The following is a 21,300-nucleotide window of genomic DNA, read 5'->3' as shown; positions in this document are numbered from 1 at the left end:
TAAGAATTTTTAGATATTTTACTGAAATATCAGTCTTACTAAAAAAATCTGACAATTGATAAGAATTTTTTTATAAAAATGTAAACTTATTTTAAGAATTTTTTTCTTATTTCACAGGCAGATATTTTTTTTTTTTTGCTTGTTTCCTTGCGCATTATGAAAATACATCTTAATTTAAGAATTTTTAGATGTTTTTACTAAGTAAGAAAGTCATTTTTTGGGATAGTTAGTGAGGATAGTAAAATAATAATAATAATTATAATTTTGTCATTATTTACGCTCATAAGTTTTTACAAACCTGTAAACATTTCTTATTTATTCTGCTGAACACAACCAAGAAGATATTTTAACCAATGTCTGGTTTTAGACACTTCAAAAAAATTATATTCAAGAAAAAACTTCTTAGTATTTTTGTTTGCAGTAAAAATATCTAAAAAATAGACCAAAAATATCAAATTTAATTGATTTTGTGCATAAAACAAGCAAAAAAAATCTGCCAATGGGGTAAGCAAAAAAATCTTGAACATTTTGCTTAAACACTAAATTCAAGAAAAAAACAAGAAAATTTAAGCATACCCCATTGGCAGTGTTTAATGCACAAAATCACTTAAATTTGATATTTTTGGTCTAAAAACTAGACTTATTTTCTTGGGTCATTTTGCTCATCAAGAAAAACATCTTACATTTGAGAATTTTTAGATATTTTTACTGAAAACAAGATAAAAATACTAAGAATTTTTTTTCTTGGAAATCATTTTTTTTTTTTTGCAGTGGAGCAATATTGACTGCCATAGTATTTTTCCTACTATGGAAGTCAATGGTGCTCCTGCTTCTTTGATTTCAAATATCTTCCTTTGTGTTACGCAGAAGAACTGTACAAGTATAATATTGACTTCCTTGATTCTGTATCAGGTGTCTGGGCAGCATGTAACAAAAGCTATGATATCATATTAGATGCAGTGTGAATAGTGTCTTTTTAAAATGAACCTATAAATGTAGATATTTTAAAATTGCTGTCCATAAGCTCTCAAAATCGTTGGCCTTTTCACCCCTGACATTGTATGCACGGTACTTTGAATACTAACACCACTTTGCACTTTTCATAGGGCAAGTTCAACGTTCAGTATGCATAATTCATCAGGTCTTCTCTGACAATCACTTTTGAATGCAGGCTTTCGAACCCAATAAATCTTTTCTGAATCGAAACGCCGTAACTGAAACAGACAGGGCCGTAAACACTGCAAACATATTTGTTTTGTATGATTGCAGCAGAACGAATGCACGCGGAGGAAAAGTCAGGGATGAATCAGACGCAGAGCTGATGGGTTAATACTGAATGATGCCCATGAGACTGTCTGCCTCGGTGCTCCTTTTTGGGAGTGATATCATTTGGTTTTCTCTGGAGACGGCTGGCTCTGCTCTACCATCTTATCCTATCTCTCTCTCTCTTTTCACTTGCCAGACAATGTTAAGTATCTTTTTGTCTGTCCTTTGTCCTCATTTTTAGGTTGCTTATACCCTTGTTCTCTTCATCAGCCTTCACCCAACATTGTGAGTTTCTTCACCTCTGAAATCCACCAATCTGACACTTTCTCACCATCTTTCTCTCTCTCTCTCAACTGGGGCATCATGCACCTTTTTTCATCAAGACCCAATTGGGTGGGGGGGAGGGTTGTGATTGGCCCCCTTAGTACCTCAGGTGATATGACATGACCAGAGGAATAAGTGTAGTATGAGATCTTATAGTGAGTCTTATTGGTGAGTTTCAGTTTACCGTGAAAGGAAGAAATATTTTCCGACTGAACATTTTGGGGCGGGTTCCTGGAAAGGGAAGTCTAGTCCCAGAATAAATTGCATGTTTGAGCTGTCTGAACTAAAAACGGCTTGCACTGGCATATGAAAATGTCCTATTTCAATCTAAACCCTATCTGGGAAACCACCCATTAGTTTTTTTTTAATAATCAATCAAGCAAAAATTGCTACTGAATTTGAATGTACAGCCAAAAATCATGTCCACCTTTAGTGTTCGGCGATAATACCCATTTTGAGATCATCCGATCGTCAGCCTGTCAGATCACTGATACATGATAGTATCTGGGGGCGGGGAAATATTTTAATAATTTATGAATTTGTAAATTGTTTACTCATTTATGACCAACCATTTGATTGGTGTATAAAAGACGCTGATTTACTGATTTAACACTGTCATGATGCCACAATCTTTTTAAAACTGATGCTATTAAAACCTCTCTAGTGCAAGGAAATGGCAGAGCCGCACCTATTACAAGCTCATGTGCAAAAAAGAGTCTAACTGTTAACATTTTTTATTTGAATAAACAGATGTTGCCTTTGTTATATTAATTTTTTTACGTAATTAGCAGGGCTTGACATGAACTTTTTTGCTCACCAGCCAAAATGGCAGTTACTAGCCACTCAGCATTAAAATCAGCAAAAAAATCTGCCAATGGGGTAAGCAAATGTTTCTTGAATTTTTCTTGAATTTAGTGTTTAAGAAAAATGTTTAAGATTTTTTGCTTACCCCATTTTCTTTTAAAGATCGGATGGGGACCCATAGTTACCAGTGATACCTTCGCATTGGCCCCCCAATTTGCTAAACTGTGGGTAACATACTTATGCCGCAATAGTTAGCCTGTCTGGAACCAAGCTGATTTAAACCACATCACTGTGTGACACTTGCATTACATGTGAACGGCCCCTACGCTAATAGGATTTTGATCTCCCAAGGGTTTTTCCCTCCTAGGACTTTTTTATTTCTCCGGCTAAAAAGTCCGGGGTTTTTTTTCTCCTAGGGGGTTTTTCAACCCGGGGAGGCAGCCTTCTTGGGCATAACTTATCACCCTCTTCTATACGTTACATTAGTAATACGCTCGTTTATAATGTTGATTCATAGCCGCAGCAAAATTTACTGCTTATGCTATCGTGTATTATGTTATGCTATCTGTCGATTTTCAAAGTTTTGTTGTGCACAACCCCTTCATTAGAGAAAAAGTCTAATCCCATTGGCAGATTTCTTTTGGTTGTTTTAAAGGCGTTCTAAGCGAATCTGCGAGACGTTAGTTTTTGTTGACGTTTGAATTGTTTTCAAACAGACGGAGCTGTAGCTAACTCCTCCCCCTCCCTTCCGTGCTTTTATGAACGCGCCCAACCCCTACCACCAAATCCTTCTTGTCGTTTATTGGCTGAAACACTTTGTTATGGTTTCTGTTGGTAGGTTTGGCCACTATGTTGTTATTGCCATTTGTGAAGCCTGGGCTGTCTACAGAGATCGCGTTTTTTTACAGTTTGATCAGCGGACAGGCAGCAAGCAGATAGTGAGCAGATGTTTGCTGTATGTAACAAAAAATGTTTTATGGTCTAAAACGCGTCAATTCGCTTAGAGCACCTTTAAAGGGATATCTCATCCAAAATTCTGTCATAATTTTCTTATCCTTATGTTGTTCTACTGTAAACCTGTATGAATTTCTTTTTTTTTTTGATGAACACATAAGAAGATATTTTGATAAATATCGGTCGGTTAGTAGACACACCCCTTACTGCTGATTGGCTACAAGTGTGTTTTGGTAGTCTGCCCGACTCCCTTTTCCAGTGTTTTTCAAAAATTACACACACCGCCTTTAACTTAACACGTTTATATAATTCTCAGATTTGTGACTTGATTTTTTGCCCGACTTTTGGCTTTATTTAACACATATTTTACATTACATTTCACAAGTCTAACCCTTTAATATTAAAAAAGACAAAAGAAAAATGCAATTCCATTTCAAATCCGCTTGGTTCAGAATGAGCACGATCTCCCCTGCCTCTCACCTCTTTGACCCTCTCCATTTCTCTGTGCTCTGACAGCAAACGCGGCAGGCGAGGATTTGATCCCTCTATTCCGAACCGTCGCTCGGGTCCACTCCGTGACCGCCGGACGACAGCCCCTCAGCCACAGATTAAAAAGTCATGAGTGCTTTTAGGCCTGCTTGTTCGCCCCACTGTGCATTGGCTGTCTGAAAATAGCCTTTGTGTTTCCGCGACAACAGAATAGGAAATGTGGGGGGTGCGTAGCCCCTCTCCATGCTTTTAACCACAGTTCTCAGCTCGGCTTTTAATTGAAATACCCACCACTCTCGAACCTTGCTGTGGCTCACGAGCAGTGTGCTAAACAGGAGAGGAAGGCGATGTGCTGTTTAAATATTCAGCACCACTCTTTGCCTACAAGCGCCTACACACGCACGCCTGTTGTCCACAGTACAGACGACCCCAGTGCAAAGTTGGTAAGATCACGACCCTGCGGGCACCAGGTGCAAGCTCAACCCACCTTGCACTCCGCTCATTGAGGGAAGCGTATTCGGTGGAATGTTTTGGAAGGTGAATTCATAAACTTCTTGAGCCGTGACGGCTAGAAAGTCCATGCACCTGATGCTAATAAGGGTGAAGACACTGCTGTTGTATGAGCGGCACATTGTAATTACAGGCGAGTTGGGTCATGAATGCCATCTGTCGACCAGTAGTCACGTCAACAGTTAGCACAGCGGGTCATGATGAACAAGATACGGGTTTAACATCATTTTACATCTGTGATCATGCTTATGGGTAGTGCACACATACAGTGTTAAGCATAAACATATCAGAGATAACTCACAGATCATATATTGGAAAATTTAGGCACTCGAAGAAAAATAATGGCACAAAATCACGACACGCACTATGGTGGGTGTAGGAACAAAAGTCCAGGAAGAGTTCACCCAGTAATACTGACTGGTGTTTGCAGGGGCCCAGGGCACAGAACAAGTGTGTTGTTTAACATACGACTACCATCACTACCACGATGCAATAAAACTTGATAGCTCCCATCAGACAAAATAATCAACAAAGCTGTCTACACTGCAGCAAGTGCAATTCTGTAGTGTTGACTTTATTACTTTCGTGTATTAAGATAAAATGATATGTTAAGTATGGAATAACGTCCATGCAGCCAAAATAAACCCCAACAGGATGATCATGAAGCCTGGCATGAGAAAAGAGACAGTAAAGTGATATGCTAAATATATTAGTGCCGGTCTATAGTCAAGGGAAGTTCGGTCGTTACCGCAAATAAAAAAACAGTTTGTTTATAAAAAAAAGGAAATTATTTATATTTTAGGTAAAATCCTACTTGTATTACCCCAGCTAATAGAAACACTTATATAAATTCACATGTACACTGAAAAAATAAAAATAACATGGTCACTGGGGCAGTACACTTTCAAAAAGCATTTAACGGTGCCGTAAAATGTTAAACTTTATTTACCTTGGCAAAGATGATTAATAAGAGTTCTGTACACGGTAATGACATATTGTGAGCCTCAAACACGACTTTTCCTCCTTTTAATGTAAACCTTGTGCATGCAAAAGGCCGCTAGAAACTGTAGATTACATAACACCAACTGTGACGTTATAGTCGCAATGTACGCCCCAACATTAAATTAATTACAATGTTGTTACAATGCTAAAAACAAAGTTGTGACTGCTGAGTTAGCGCTATATGCTAGTTAATGCTATATGCTAGCATTTTGGCTGAAGTTTGACTATTGACGTTGCAGTTACATTTTGCAAGTCCATACTGAAAAAACACAAACTTACCACTCAGAAACGTCCATTAACAATCTGTAAACAATTGCTTGTTCCTCAAAAGTTTGTAGTTAACTCTTTCACCGCCCGCATTTTTTTTTAAAGTTGCCAGCCAGCGCCAGCGTTTTTCATGATTATCACAAAAGTTTAATGCCTTCCAGAAAATGTTCTTCTTTAAATATATAAACATACAATATACCAAATGAAAGAACAGACCCTATGCTTTCAAACAAAAAAAAAGTTTAATCCTACCTTCAGTAGTTCTTTTGTAATCAGCTTTTGAAAATGGGTAGGTTTCTGCAAAAACACCACATTTTGAGTAAAAAGCAGAGATAATTCCATTTCTGTGACGGACTTTTCATAGAGATCCCATTCAGAGCGATCTTTAAAACAGACACGGACATGCAGCAGCTTGCCATAGGGCAATACTTCCCGGTTTAAAAAGTTGCGGAAGGGCGGAAGTACTCTTCATTGGCGGGGAAGCGTTTTCTCTTGATTGACGAGATATCTCGTCAATGGCGGCAAAAGAGTTAAGATTGCATACATTATAGTACACATTTTACACAGTAAGGTTAGCTCAGTGTCGTTTTTATACGCTTTAGCTACAGGCAATGAGCTTTGTACAAAATCAACACATTTCAGGGAGGCAGGCATAGAGGAGCAACAATAATCTATGATATGTAAAAACATTTTTTTTTTGTGTGTATACCAAATACTAAGGGTGTCACGATCCTCCAAATCCTTGATTCGATTAAGTTTTCTATTCTAATGACACGATTAAATTGGATTCTCAATTTGTACTTTTTTTTAAAGAACAGGTTGCTATGCCATTTTTAGATTAGCCTTTTATGAAATATAATATCTGACCTTGAACCTGGAGATGCCCTGCCATGTTAGTCGTGCTGCCAGTGGAAAAATATTGTACGTGCACATACCTGATAAAAAGAAACTTCCTGTCAGATGAACATTCCTGTCATTACTTTGCACCTTAAAAACACGCTTTTATTACCGTCAGATGAGATTGTGAGACTATACCCCAATAAGTCATGTTTAAATGCTGTTTTCATAACTCTTAAGCAACTGAAATAAGTTGTTGTGAAACTTAAACAGATCGGAGTTACTGTCGAGCACATTTGATGTAAGTTGTGGATCATTTTTGGGAATCATTGTTGTTACAAAGCATTCAGTCCGATTTGATGAACTTGTTCAGCAAGCTCCCCTATTGGTTCAAAAGAAAGATTTTTAAGCTGTCTGTCAATTTTTTTTTTTTTTTCAGTTTTAGCAGTTGTTAATGTTAACAAATATCAGCAAGTATTCCAGATAGTTGTGTGATGATAAGATTTATTCGCTAGAAATTAAAGATTTTTACCTTCATAAAGCTTAACAGCGCGTATGGACAAAATTCTAGAGGTACAAAATCCAGATCCAAGTTAAGCTTATTCTGTACTCTACAGGTATGCCAGCAACTTATCTCAAGTCTTTTCTCTTTACTTAATTTCTCCTATACCATTTAAGAAAAAAACACCAAAAACAAAGTTTACACTTTAAAGAAAAATAATAGGATAGAACATTATGGGCCAGTTAAACAAGCACAAACCATCATTTTGGCGTTAAATTACGGTGTTGGGTTTTATTAAAGACGCGCAGTAGATAATTAGCATCTGATCTTATTGCATATGCATTTCTAGGAGTTTCCCTTTCAGACGCAATTTTTTTGGGAGGAGAATATTTAAATAATTCACGCAACACAATTTACTAATGTTTGCGCTTGTGTTATGACCTCATTATATAACGCCGGAAAAAGCATGTCTCAAAATCATTTTGCGCTTGAAATGGCAGCAATTATTGCTAAAAAAAAAAGGCATCACAGAGAGCAGAGAGCGCATGATACAAGGCAAAGGATTGTTTTAACACGCAACAGTTTATTTGGAATGCCAGACGAACATATTATTCCGAAATATTGTTTGCCAAGCCATGTTATTTTTTATTTGCTGGAGGAAATAAAAGAGGAGTCACTAGGAGACGTCACACAATACCAGACGTTCCAAAACTTCTTGAAATGTTTTGTCCTTCTTTTCGGTGTACAATGGCTTTGTTAGCTGGGATTACACATACAGAATTTTCCTCTGGGATGTCCGTGGTGCTGAATTCAAGCGCATATTTTTTTATTTGCGACCCGGAACTAATGTGTGCTGTTCTTAGTAGATTGCGTTGGTCATTATTGAAGTCGTCTGTTTCGCCTGTGTTATTTAATTTGCGTTTTTTTTGTAAATAACCCGCAGATTTTGCAGCTTTTTTGGAATTGAGTTCTCACGCTACTTTGCCCCGTTTAGTAAATCTGGCTCTAAGTCTTCTTAACTTAGAAACAAAAGATACTGAGCAACAAATGTTATACTACAAACCAAAATATAAAAGCAATGCATTTTTCATGAAATTCAGCTAATTTATACACCTAGTCTACCCCCCCACACTTTTCATTCAGACTTTGACAGGACAAAGTCAGAGGCCATCCAACAGAAAGCTTTTCACTGACACACAGAGAGTGCTTTTATAAGAGATGACTTGTCAACTGAAAGATGACAGATTTTCATTGGGACGTCTCCCCGGATGGAAGAGCTGATGCAATCCTGATCATTTCGAGGCAGGAAAGCGTGCCAACGCCCTGAGCTCTACCTCACCGAGCCAACTGAAAAGTCTGATCACGCAAAACCGACAGACTTCAGAGACTTCAACGTGTATCACATGTTGGCACTTCAGTTAAGAACACAGTTGTTTTAGCCTGAAGCTGTAGGAGCTTTGAAACCAGTTCTGCCTTTAGCAACCCCACCCACCCAACTCCCATGGTTCCTGTTCTACACTACTACCTCACAAAAGTAAACTTTTTTTTTTCAATAAAAAGCATTTAAATGTGTTGTACGGCCCCTTAATCAGGCCCGGGAGAATATCTGACGCTCCTACATCCCCTTACAGGCTGTTTTGGCGTAGATCACATGCCACGAGTCATTTGCGCCAACGTCGTGAGGAACATAAACCTGGCGCTGCGCTTCATCACTTTAAGTGCCTATCTCACAGCATGTGACACGCTGAAAGTAAATCAGATTGCGTCCAAATCCGCGCTTCCTCTCCCCATCTACAACACCGAAGCCGGCTTTACCGCCCGGGATCAGTGCACTTCATAAAATAATACGCCATGGGATATTTTTCAAGTCAAAGGGCAGGGATAACCTTTTACAGATGCATTTAAAGGCGAGCGCATTATTTTAAATAATGACTGTTTGATCCCCTATTTTCTAAATGGAGTAAAAAAAGGGTTCAGTGTCGTGATGATAGATCTTTTTCAGAGCCCACACAGCCTCAAAGACCGGCAAATCAAAAGAAAAGCGCGAGGTGCAGAGATCTGACTGACAAGTTTGAGAATGAAAAGAGTATATGAATGTTTTATGAATTTGCAGGATATTATCAAAGGTAGGTTTTTTTTACAAGATGTTTTCTTACTCAAATTAGTCTTAATTATTAAAAAGCTAGGCTGATTTATTTTTTTAAGCAGTTATTTATCAACTTCCCCCTCAGACTCAGGCACTGTTGTGAATATCAAACTGAGCTTATTGATCCAACTTTCCTTATTCCTTTGTTTAAGAATAGAAGAGATAACTGTCATAAACATCCAGACTGATATCACGGAAAGTCGTGTTATAGGCACGCAAAATTTGATTGATTTATTTATTTATTACAAAAAGAAAGTCGTGCCACAGACACAAAAAACTATTTATAGAAATTTGTGCGGGTGACATTTATGCTCAAAAGCTGAATTTCATGCCATGGACACAAATACATTAATTTTTTTTAACATACCCAGATTTGGAGGTGATTTGTAATTTTCTACAACAGCGCCAAACAGAATTACAAAAATAATTTTAAAAACCCTTTCGAGTCCTCCATTGCTCAGCCTTACATGTATGGTTTGAGTCAATGATTTTATGCTGAGTACACTTACAGTGGTGGACAAAACTATTGGCACTCTTGGGAAATATGAGCAAAGGTGTAAAAATAAATCTACAATGTTTCTCCTTAAAGGAAAACACCACAATTTTTCAAAATTTTACTATGTTCTTACCTCAACTTAGACGAATTTATACATCCCTATCTTTTTCAATGCGTGCACTTAATCTTTATGCAGCGTGTTGTGAATGTGTTAGCATTTAGCCTAGCCCCATTCATTCCTTAGGATCCAAACAGGAATGAACTTAGAAGTCACCAAACACTTCCATGTTTTCCCTATTTAAAGACTGTTACATGAGTAGTTACACGAGTAAGTGTGGTGACACAAAATAAAACTTTTGTTTGGAGCCATAGGAATGAATGGGGCTAGGCTAAATGCTAAGACATTCACGAAGCGCTGTACATAAATATAACGTTAACTATAACAAAAAATGAAGAGTTTCGTTGCAAAATGAGATAACTCCGTTTTTAACATTTTTGTCAAAACATATTTATTATTTTGTTTTATGGTGGTACTTAGCTGTATTTTTTAAGTTATGAACGTTTAAATCAAAACAAACCAACTGCAGTTGAATTGATATTAATTGGAATGCACAACCAAAAAACAAGATTTCTGTTTTGCAACGAAACTCTTCAAATATATTAGCGTCCACATCATAACGATAACTTTATGCTAATTCCCTCACACGCGTGGCATTTATGCAAATCACTATATTTCTTGTACTTAAAAGAAATTATGTAAATCAAATATGTAAATATGCATTGCATTTACACAGCGGGTAACCAGCAGATGTATTCAACACACTGCGTTTTGCGTAACTCTAAACAGTGAATCTAGTAGTTTGTGTAATAATATCTTACGTTTCAGTGTGGGAGGAAAAAAGCATTACGTACTGTAGTGAATTTCACAGCAGCTGCATCAGCACTGGATACCTGAGGTCATTTTAAGTTATGGACCTCAGCAATGAGCTCCACTGCCATTTCAAGTGCACTTGAAGTTCAAATAGATTTGATTGGCTGTGAATGGTTTATCGTTCAGCAGGTGAGAAAAAACACTCAGAAAGTGATCCCAACGATATCGTTCAGTGTATCTTGATCGTTATAGTTGTGGCTATTCTCTTTTTATAAAAGATTTTCCAAATTATATTTTTATAGTTATCGCTATAATATGAATGGCCCTTAAAAGTGCACGCATTGAAAAAAGATAGGTATGTATTAAATCTTCTAAGTTGAGGTAAGAACATAGGAAAATATTGAAAAACTGTGTAGTTTTCCTTTAAAGCTTTAATTAAAAAAGAGATGTGTCTGAAAGAGATGTGTTTTTATTGTCTTAATGCTCAGCAAGGACAATAATTTGAGTGACCAAAAACTCTCCAAGGATCACAAATGGAGAACTTCAGAAATCAGTTGAATCTTGAAGCTTTTAAATAAATAAAGGAAAAGAGCCCCTCCAATCACCACAAGTCAAGTTGTTTGGAACACCATTTAAAAAACAAATCCTGTGCTCTCATGCAAAAACAAACTCCAGCATATTCACGTTTCATACTGGAACTTAAAACAGGACTGAGTTCGCTGCCATATGAAACATAAAAGAGTTTTTGTATTATTAAATACCAAATGATAGAAAAGTAAAACCTGACTTGCTTTGCTACAAATCTTATAATGGTTCATGGTTAAATCTTTCATCAAGACATTGGTTCAAAACAAACTTTAGTCAACAAAAAATGGGTCACTGAGCACAAAATCAAGGATCTGCCACAGCCATCCCAGTTCCCTGACCTGAACCATACAGAAAACGATTGAAGAATAGAGAGTAGCCACATGTGAAGGGTCTGGGAAAATTTTGTATGGAGGAAAAGATCACTTGACATGAATTCTTCAACCTCATCAGACATTATAAGAGAAGACTATGAGCTGTTATCCTTGCAAATGGAGGTAACAAAGAGAATGAATTGAAGAGGTGCCAATAATTGTCTCCAGTGTGTTTTTCAATTGCTTTACTTCAATGAAATCAACATAGGTTTTTTTTGTGATTTTTATTTAAGTTAAAAGATGAAACATTGTATAATTATTTTCATAATTTTCTTTGCTTATATTTACCAAGGGTGCCAATGGTTTTGTCTACCACTGTAAGTGTATACTTGTATAATATGTATACATGCTGTGTATATAATGTAGCCTATATAGACCCTATGCGAGTAGACATCACAGTTACGTCACTGCAAGCTGCGCGCTCACGTGGTGGCAGAACACCAGTGGAAATGAATTACACACAAGTATTACGAGCAAAATAAACTGACTAGAAAATGTCTTGTTGTGCTGTTGGGTGTTAAAATAGGAATGCCAAAAAATTATGACCTTCATTTTTATAGAGTACCATTGTCAAAGACCCCAAACGTAGGTGTTTATGTTTGCAATAAGCCCTTAAACGAACAGACTGGAGTGATGAAATCATCTGGAAATCTTTTAATAATTAGAATAGAAAATAATTTGAGAAGATGTCCGGTGTTCTGTCGAAGTCCTTTTGTGTGTTTCTTATAGTGTTTTATCATGTTACGTTTATAATTGATTTAGAAAGATTAAAGATTTGAATGGGTTACACTGCAACAGCAATAATATCACCATTTATTTAATATTTCATCTTTTTCTTTTCGTTTTTTATTATTTCTTTTTACCTTATATCTTAGCTTATGTCTTCCTGTTTGTTCTAAAATTATTATCTTTACATACTTAATAAATATAGCACACACACACACACACACACACACACACACACACACACACACACACACACACACACACACACACACACACACACACACACACACACACACACACACACACACACACACACACACACACACACACACACACACACACACACACACACATGATGTAAAGTGTTATTAATATATAAACAGGCCTATGCATTTAAATTTGTATTAGGGCTCTCACAATTATGAAATTTCGCTGACGGTTAATTGTCTAATAAATTGTGACGATTATTACAATAAATCGACTGTTTTATTGCTTTAACATTTAATTCTCATAAAAATTTTCAGACATTGTTGTGATTATTTAAATTAAAATATTTTGTATAACCTTTGCACCTTTAAATAATGCCTCTAAAATTATTTCAGTGATAGAACTATATAGAATATTATACTGTACATGATAGTATTGCTCTTATATGTACTTTAGCAATTTACACTGTAAAAACTAGAAAATGCAACGTGATTTGTGAAATGTACAATTTTAGAATGTTTTTTATCTTATGCATCCTCACATTGGAGTCCCAAGTTCATGTAAAAAGTTTGATTTCCATATGTGAAAGCATTCCTGAGACACACACACACACACACAGAAATTTATACAGGCTTGTAAAAACTGTTTATCTGAAATTTACGATAACAGAAAATATTTCACTCAGTGATTGACAGCGTAATGCAATCGATCGTGTTCCCGTTCAACAGTAGATTCTACAGAAGAGCTCGCGTTGCTTCAAGCGTTCAGAATATAACATCCATTTGCAGTTTTGTGCACAAACGTATATAAGAAATATTAATATTCAATCGGATTTATATATAGTTTTTCAATAATCACGAAGTCAGGGTAGTTTCTGTCTAGTCACATGTGAAGGCAATTAAATGCTTGAACGTAAAGGCTGCCATCTAGTGGTAAAGGCGTATTGCAAAACTTTATATTTACATAAGGTTCAATTGGATATTTTAAAGTGAAAATAACATAATATAGACATGTTACTACAATTTTTTTTTATCTTGGGCATCCTCACATTGGAGTCCCAAGTTCATGTACAAAGTTTGGTTTCAATATGTGAAAGAGTTCCTGAGATATGAACTACTTCCTGTTTGTCGACTACGCCACAGGTATATTTTGGGCTGTGATGGGCAAACGCTTCCGAAAATCAAAAATCTTTCTAGTAACTTTTGTTAGGCTTGGTCCAAGGATCATCTACGTCCAGTTTCGTGGAGTTCTGACCTGTGTATCTTTTTTAAGGTTTTCTGTTCAATCCAATATGGCGGAAGAACGACAAGGATTTGTGACATCATGTTTTTAAGCAACTTAGACCGGCACTGCCCGAACATTTTAAAGTTTGGCTCCGCCCACAATTTTTTATCTCTGTTTGCAAACACGAAAATGGTCTATAGTACTACAGTAGTGGTGTCCCATTTCTTATAGGGACTTTTTTTAACCCTTCCCCTTTCCACTCTGTATCAAAAAGCAAGGGGAAGGGGTAGGCGTAAGGTTATAAAATATAATTGGAATAGGGCCTAAGTATCCTTTTTGTAGTATGTATACTTTATGTAAATGTCATGCCTTGTAAGTGCACTGTCTGGAGTACAGACCAAAGAATTTTACCCACCACTAGACTTCTGTGTTTTGGTGTTGCGACAATAAATTCGATTTGACTTGAAGTGGATGAAACAAATAGAATGCAATTTTGTCTGAAGCCAGTACTGAAGCAAAAACTTCAAGTTTTCCTTTTCAAACGTGATCAATTTTTTAAAGACACAACAATGCCCACAGAATGAGTTCTTCTGAGTTAGAAAAATTCCAAAAATTACAACGCTTGTCTTTCACAAAGTTCTGCAAATCCCTGAATCTGCATTTACTACGTGTCTGGGGTAATTTGATTGTCCTTTCCGCCCCCAATAAGGGTGTAGTGCTCTCAGTGCTGTTTAACAAATCCATTCCACAGATTTTCTACCCAAATAAGCATGAAAAGTGGAACAAAAATCCTGCACATTCCATCTGAGCACATTTTTTCTCTTAAAATAAACTTTCCGCTGTGTGACACAAAAATTACACACTTCACCTTCAACAGTCTCTGTCGAGAGGTCACAAACCAATATTAGTCAATGAGAAATTTACCCACGTTCTCTGGAGCTCGATTTTACCCAGCTGAGGGAGCAGAAACAATTTGCTATCATCTCATCAGGATGCTCTTCAGGACATCCATGCTTAGAATATAGAGCAACTCCAGGTGTATTTACTTAGCACATTGGTCTGTTTACTGTCTGACTCTTCCATGTATAATAATTCCTGAAATGAGGTTGGGAAAGTCTCACACCTGCCTGTTTTAAAGCCAGTTTTTCATCACTGCACATTATGCCCTCCTTTATGCATCCCGAAACCTCTTCACACACATTCACAAATACCCGTGGAGGATTGGATTGAGGTTTGTGAGGATCGAGGGTGCGATGTCCACACCATTCTGCGCACGTTTGCTGGACGAGTTGTTTGATGGACCTGCATCTTCCTACCTTTGTACACAGCAATCTCCTTTAATCCTCTGCGGATCAAAAGCGGCAGGCTATGGGCTCTTCTCCATTACGCCGGGGGGCACATGAAACCATCCCTCTCGCTTTTAGTCCCGGCACATGTACTGATCAATACAGAGCCAATCAATCTGGAGCGCTCTTCTGCACCAACCTGGCCAGGAAAAGAGGATGGTGGAAAACGCCTCACCGGTTTAAAACTGTACGTGGTATCACGGACCTTAAATGCAGGTTGTAATTTGATCCGTGGACACATGATCCGTTTACATAAATACCGCGACCCGAACCACCCCCGCCTATTGATCCCTGCCCGTATCTGCAAATGACATGTTAATATTATTCCACCAGTTCACACGCCCGAACAACAACATAACTCACTGCTTAACCACCATAGTATGATGTAAAGTTGGAGAAACTAACTAGCTTGTCACTACTGTTTCCCGGAAACATAGTAACATGTTGCACATCCGTCGTTTAAACAATATTGGTACAACAATATACTGTAGTTGATGATGTCAAGTAGGGGGTGGAGTACTAATTTATCTGTTCTGATCGATTTAATGTCAGATTATTCCTATATAGTAAATAACGTACATACAGTACGTTCCTTCTACTGACGTAAGCAGATTCAAGCTTACCACGCCCTTGTTACGATCTCATCACACACTTCATCCCCTCTATCTCCTTGGGATCTGCCCACTTTTCTTGCATTTTTCAAATATTGCCAGTGGGTGGAGTCAGGCTATGACCAGGGGTTTAGTTACGCTTTAAGGTGGTAGGGTTGAACGGGTGGGCGGTGCCGGGGGGCGTGGCAATCAAAGATGATGAAAATTTTAATATTTTTATTTAAAACACTCAAATAAAACTTAATTTTGAAGAAACTATGACAGAAAATAAACACATACTAGATTATTAATGCATTAAATGTTTTTCCTCTAAAGGGAATAGCTGCGTGATGAAGTGAAACTAAAGGGTTAATAAACTAACTAACTAAAGCAGATGTTGTAGAACGTCTGGGGAACGATTATTTAAAAACTGATTATTTCCCACTATTAATTACATTATCTTAAAGGAGTGTAACTACTGTCGCATGTAAATAATGCACATAAATAAAGTGAGCAAGAGCGCTCAACAATTATATCTAATCAACAGGCACGTGAAACCTAGCTAGCAGGTTGCTCAAACAACAAAATCATCACCAGCTAACTTACTTTAAATTTGCAAGAACTATAGACTAATACAACAGCAGGCTTAAATAAACCCAAAACATAAGTCCACTTACAGTTCTCACGAACACGTGTTTTATCAAATGGCTATCCTCTAGACATGATGGACCAAGTCTTTATCTCATTTCGGCCCTGTGACTGACTTTTTTGCAGCAATTTTTTTTTTTTGAGTTAAGGCGGTAGGGTTTCCCAGCTTAGGCGGGCCGCCCGAACTGAAAAGTGCACTGTAAGCCCATACAGGTTGATTGAACCTAAAACATTTATGGAAACTCGTTGCCCTAAAAAAGTTAATTTTGCCTGGTTGAAATAACAATTAATTTTAAGTTTAATGTACTTAATGTTTTAATTTCTTCCAATATTCCTGCACTCTTAACCCAGATTCGATGACATTATGTGTGAGGAAACCCATTGCATATAACTTTAGTTTTTATTACTTTATATTACATTTGATGTTATAAATGGTTTTATAACAAATATCAATAACTGACTTTAAGTCAGACATTGAATAAACGTGATTCTCCAAAGAAACACACAAAAATGTGTTTTGACATACATTGTCAGTACTGTGGAGAGAAATACAATCAAATGTTCTGAACAAGGTTCATGTAAGGACACTGATCACCTGAACGGTGACTTCACAAAATTATAATTTACAACAAAACAACATCAATAATATAAGAGCTTGAACCTATATGACATTTTATTAACAAATATTTGAGTAGAGAAAGTTCTTATCAGTTTTTAATTTGTGAAAAAGCAGAAAATAATCAAAATATTCAGGCGCAAAGGATTATGGGTATTCCTCACAACATGAACTAATAATTTTAAGTTCATTTTACTTGAATGTTTTAGTTTAATAGATTTTGTAAGGTTAACAGTTAAATCAACAAATCAATTTAAGCTTTGGCTTCAAAACAGAAAATATTAATGATTTTTCCTTGATTGTTTGAGTAAAGACAATTTCTGGGTTAACAGTGTGCTGCAGGAAACCCTGTATAGAATCGACAAAAATCAGTTTAGGAAAAAAATGGTATCGGCAGGTCACACCTACAGAAAGATCGGAAATCAGAATCGGACAAAAATTGCAATTGGTGCATCTCTAGTAGTCTACTGATATTTAAAAAAAAAAATTATAAAAAGAAAAGTATCTTGAAACTAATGGAAATCTTATCTACAAATAAATCATGACAATGTAAAAAGTTAAAGTTGAATTAACTTAAAAAATTACTTCAATTGTTAACCCATAAAAAGTAAAACGTTTTATTAAAGTTGATAAAGCATAATTCGTTAGGTGTTACCAGTTAAAGTATTTTTATTCACATTAAATTTTTCACTTAAAGTAAAAAAGTTGATAAAGCTTATTTTTTTAAGTGTTACAAACTGAAGTGATTTTTAAGTAGATCAAACTTAAAGATCAAACTTACAGTGTATATATTTTATTAAACAAGATAGAATAGTAACAGAATTTTTCACAGTAAATTAAACTGCCCACTGTAATAATATTGTGTCGATTTATTATCACGATAAACCAGTTATTGAATACTGGCATAAGTTTACTATTCATCAGAGGGTGGAAAGAGTAATAAAATATTCTACTAAAGTAAAAGTAAAGTTACTGTTCTAAAAATCTACTCAAGTCTGTCTCGTCCGTCTCCATGGTTCTCTTTGTGAGTTTAGCGCGTTCCCTGCCCATTAATCAATCACCCATGATGCGCCTTTATCACCTTGCTTTTTTAAATATTTTTTTCCTCAGATTTAAAATGTCGCGAAGTACAATACTTTAAACAAAACATACTTGAGTAAAAGTAAAAGTACAGATTTTAAAAACTTCTCATAAAAGTAAAATTACACAAAAAAACTACTCAATTGCAGTAATGTGAGTAAATGTAATTCATTACTTGCCACCTCTGCTATTCACATTATCACACATGAATTTATACGAAATTTTCACCTTGTAAAATAGTTACATTTTCCCATTAAATCAGGTTAACGTGGCCTCAAAGATAAGCTAAACAGAACACACCTCATGCCAGCCAAGCCAGAGCACAGCTGAGAATCTGAACATGAATGCCGACAGTTGTCTCTCTCTGGGTATTTTTATGAAAATTAAGACTATGGGATGGGAAGGAGGGATAGTTTGGAGCATCTTAAATACAGAATACCTCAAAGAGCTGCTAAAGTTTTTCCCTACACTGCAACAGATGCAATTTTCTATTTGCTCATCTGTCACAGCATCCAACCCAGCAAGCAAAAACCAAGACGTTGAAATGACGGCTAACTATAGACCCAATATAGACCGGCTATGAGTAACCCAGATAGCATGCAACCATTGAAACAATGTTAAAAACCGTTGATTTGTCAATGTTAATACCATTGAATCAATATCACGTTTGCACCCTCCATTAATATTGAAAAAATATTGAAATTTCAACAAATCACCATTATCGTGATCAGTGTTTGCTTTAGTTGGGCCCTTTACTCTTGTGTTTTAATGGTAAGTTTTTTTGGCTGCTGAAGCAGTGTTTTAAAATACATCTGCTATTGCAAAAAAAACAAAGATCTGATTGTATCAAGTAGTTTAATTCTTTTAGATATACCTAAATGATATTAATGAAATACTGTTAAAGTTATGCAAAAAAATTATTTTACAGTACTAGTTGGAAACCGTGTCAGGTCTGTTATTTTGAGGATTACAAAAACACATTTAAAAAGCTAAACTACTGAATCTATCTCTGATATCATGAATCGGTCTATGAATCTCATCAATGGTGACGATTAACAAAAGAAAGCTTCATGCTGCAATGCATGCTGGCTATCATCGTAGTACTAAACTAATTTATAACTCCCAGCATGCATTGCAGTTGATCGTTTAATATGAATTTGTTTGATGATTGTCACCATTGACGTGATTCGTAGGATGAGTAATGATGTCTAAATGTGTCAGCAATTTTTCTGTTTGTCTTGTCACAGTGTATTTACAAACCAAAACAATTACAAATGTCAAAAATGGATCAACATAATCATGTAAAGCAGCTTAATTTTATATAATCTTGACTTCTTCACAAAACACAATCAGTTTCAACTTAACTTTGAAACACATCTTTTTTTCCAACGCAGATGTGTTTCTACATAAACACACACAAAATACTAAAAAATGAAAAGAAAGATTTAACTTAGTGAATAACAAGAGTCAAGGACCCAACTAAAGCAAACACTGATCACAATAATGGTGATTTGTTGAAATCTCAATATTTTTCAATATTAATGGAGGGTGCAAACCTGATATTGATTCAATGCAGTTAACATTGACAAATCAACTGTTTTTAACATTGTTTCAAGGGTTTGCATGCTATCTGGGTAACCCACTTCTACCCTAAATAGCCTTGAATTTGGTTACATGCCATTTTTGCCAAAATAACTTGAAGATGTATGATATTCCAACATGTAGGCAAAGTCAACAGGTGTTCAAGGTGTTTGCTTTCATTTGTTTTAAACTTATACGTATCGTCTATTCTTGGGCTATGGTAGACGTCTATTAGATTTTCACTGACAGCCCAAATTTAGCCTGGTTTTAGCCCAAACTGCTTGCTGGGAAGCGTCCCGCCGAAAAGCTCATCATATTTAGCTTAAACTCCTCAAAGTCACTCCTCTTCTACTTGTCAACAGAGCAAGACTGCTACTCCTGTGAGTGTTAAAGTGTATGTGTAGGATTTAGAGAGCACACAAGGCTTTGAGCCCATGACAGCGGAAGGGTGTCACTGAAGGATTACGGATGGGTGCCAGCTCGTGTCAAGCCCTGAAGAAATCCATCTCTTTTTCACACGGCCCGCCTCTCTCTCCCGAATTCGTACCCCCTGTTTCCTTCCCTCTGTCTTTCTCTTTCATTCCCCTTTCTGTTTTCTCTGTCTTTCTAGGTGCTTCTTTCAGTGGGATTGTGAAGGTGAGCTGTCCGTCCCTTCAGTCTGGGAGCTCAGGCTGTCAGCCAAACCCAAAACTGAAAGGCAGGGATTTCAGCATATTTGTCAAGGGGAAACAGAGTTGCACCCGATGGATCCAACGCTTGGCCTTTATCATCGCGGTCTACGCGAGACGACCACGCCGAGTCAAATAAATAAATCTCAGTGAATCAAAGCACATCAAAGGGCAGCCCGTTCAAAGGTCCATATTCAAATTAATTTGACATAATCAACTGATGGCGGGATGAGGGAATAAGCGTCTGCAGACTGACCTATATCACAGCACCACGGATAAAGTCTACACAAAAAGCTCAGTCAAGTTCAGCTCTGTGGTGAAGTTTGCTGAAAGGATCAGCATTACTTTTCACAAAAAAATGTGAGATATGTATTTTTTTATAATCATATTTATATAATGACAATAATGCTTTTCTCAAGTAAAACAATTCGATTGATTAAAGGTGCAGTCCGGAACTTTTACCTCTGTATCGCCATCTGTGTCTAAAAAAATGCAGGTTACTATATGTGCAAACATTTTCCATGAAATCCATTCTGTCAGCTAAAATTATAAATCATAAAGGAGCATGTACAACAAAGCATTTAAATGTGGCTGAAAAAGGCAGACAGATGCTACCTGTGGGCGCTTGCCATCATTTCTTCAGCTAAGTGCTTTAATTGCTGTAATACTACTGTTTTGTTTATCAGGCGTTGGACAATGCACCGGTTGGTTGTTGTGGTATTTGTTCACTATCATTGGACAGCTGAGTGAAAAGTGCCATTGATCAGCTGAGCGTTTCCCCAAAGTTAAATTTTCTTGCTGTACACAGAAAAAGCAGACACTCAATGTGGACAAAAACTACTTATTGTAAGGTTATTGTTGTGAATTTTGTTAAGGTAAGAAGACAGTTTTGAACACTGATGGTTTATGTACTTGCTCAACTGATTTTTGGCTTTATTTAACAAAAAAATAGACAAGATTAGTTGCAGATTTATTAGCATTTTGGACAGAGCCTGTGGCGCTATCAAAACACTTCTTCTTTTTTGGGTACTCCAATCAGCCTGACACAGCAATATTGTTTCAATCAATAGCGTGACTCTCTCTTTGTCCAATCAGTAAAGAATAGAGGAAGTATTTCTATAGCTCAGCTGGTAGAGCATGTGACACAGGTATGGTTGCAAAATTCAGGGAATTTTCAAGGCTGGAAA

At 36.6% G+C, this 21,300-nt stretch overlaps 1 protein-coding gene across 6 annotated transcripts in view; it reads right to left on the bottom strand.

Annotated features, from left to right (window-relative positions):
• sdk2a (sidekick cell adhesion molecule 2a) overlaps positions 1-21,300 on the bottom strand; it is a 238,341-nt gene that overhangs the window by 135,094 nt on the left and 81,947 nt on the right. The window lies entirely within an intron of this gene.

Source organism: Paramisgurnus dabryanus, chromosome 3 (genome assembly GCF_030506205.2).
Source record: "Paramisgurnus dabryanus chromosome 3, PD_genome_1.1, whole genome shotgun sequence".
Taxonomy (NCBI): Eukaryota; Metazoa; Chordata; class Actinopteri; order Cypriniformes; family Cobitidae; genus Paramisgurnus; species Paramisgurnus dabryanus.
The sequence above is the reverse complement of the archived record's forward strand: the minus strand, read 5'-3'. Positions and strand labels throughout refer to the sequence as shown.